This window comes from Ornithodoros turicata, chromosome 2 (assembly GCF_037126465.1).
Source record: "Ornithodoros turicata isolate Travis chromosome 2, ASM3712646v1, whole genome shotgun sequence".
Lineage (NCBI taxonomy): Eukaryota > Metazoa > Arthropoda > Arachnida > Ixodida > Argasidae > Ornithodoros > Ornithodoros turicata.
In genome coordinates this window covers 106,720,678-106,722,264 of record NC_088202.1, presented here as the reverse complement: position 1 = coordinate 106,722,264, position 1,587 = coordinate 106,720,678, and the positions used below count along the sequence as shown (strand labels likewise).

Below are 1,587 nucleotides of genomic sequence, written 5' to 3'. Positions count from 1 at the left end.
CCTGTATATTGCGTGCGTTCCAGTACAAGTGGCAGTTCCGCATTCGTGGTACACTTACCTTACAGGAGATCAGCTCATTCCATTTAATGTGATGGCTATACACCACTGGGTACACAATGGGCCTTTTTCACATACGCGTCATATCCTAGCGCCTCACCAGTGAACCACCGTATCCGCACGCCAGAAACAGACCCACGTGGGTAGCACACAGGACGAAAACTGGCCCGAAGTGACTGATGAAGGATGATGAAGGGTTCCTTACAGACGCTTTATTCCTCATCTTAAAAATAAATGTTGTGCGTTTGAGAGCAGAACAGTGAAGTAATTAATTGCGAGTAATTAATTTACAGTAATGTACCTTTTCCATGTACGCGTCGCTCCTGGCGGCGAGAGACGACATGGTGAGAAGAAGACGAATAAATGATGACAAATTAACGCCACGTGGGCGTAGCTGGCATTTTTTGAGGATATAGCAGGATAACATTTGTTTTGAATGGTATAGCCTGCTTCTGTAGAAGCAAACAACAAGTGATACACCCAAAAAAACACTGGAAAACTTGTTGAGGCTTATTCATAACACACCATGCTTTCATGCTGAAGATGAAAGATAAAAGTCGCTGAAAAGGTTAGACAGCTGTAGGACTCGAACCTACATCTTCTGGATTACCGGTCCAGGGCTCTACCAATTGAGCTAAGCTAACACGCCTCCCCAGCGACTTTCAGGGTGCGTCATCTGAAGGGACAACCTTCTTCTTCTTAGGCAATTTGAGGCTTTGTTTGTATTCGTCCCTTCTATGTTGTTCCAGCCTCAGAACATTAGTTCTCTCATGCTTTCATGCCTATCATGGTGACACTCGTATTGTTCGAAGCAACACATTACAGGCATTTCGAGCAGCTTCAAAGCGCATGCGCCGACACCGGCAAAGAGAAAGATGTTGGGGACTGAGAGCGTGCCACGTGAGTTCTTCGTTGTTATCCACACGGATCCATCTTTCTTCACGCGCCCAACGGCGCGAATGCAAAGCTCCCGCATCTTTCAGTGATGCTTTTAGGGTCGGAAGCGGAAGAACCATACACCGACATTTATGCCTTTCATGTTTCGGCAGTTGGTACATACTAGGCATTGCGAGAAAAAGCTTTGCCAATTCGCATCACAGCCTACAGCATGTTTTCATGTCAACAAACTTGGCGGCCGCCGCCAGAAGTGGCTGGGCATGCGCACACGCGTACCCAGAAATGGTCCATTGATTACTTTAGGGTAATTAGGTGCTCTATCAAAATGCTCTTAGAAATGAGTAACTTTCCCTGTAACTTGTACTCGAGGCACAGTTACTTTCCGCTGTGGTTCTACCTGGTTAGGTAACAATTTTCCACTACCGTTCATGTTTCCATTTTCTCGTACCTGCTAGTTTCACATACATTTTGTATTGATTGATTTAAAATGTAATATACTCAAACGAAGTGTGAATAGACCAAGCGCCAACTGTGTCACGCAAGAAATCATGCGAACTTAGAACGCCTTGAAGCGTTACGAGACAGCCAGAGGTAGAAGAACAGCAACATTCCCGGCGTGCGCACCAGCTGCGT

General features: G+C 45.9%; 1 non-coding gene across 1 annotated transcript; it reads right to left on the bottom strand.

Annotated features, from left to right (window-relative positions):
* Positions 1-628: 628 nt before the first annotated feature.
* On the bottom strand, positions 629-706 carry Trnat-ggu (transfer RNA threonine (anticodon GGU)). Its single transcript has one exon. It is a non-coding gene; the product is annotated as a tRNA-Thr (tRNA).
* Between the last annotated feature and the right edge of the window lie 881 nt (positions 707-1,587).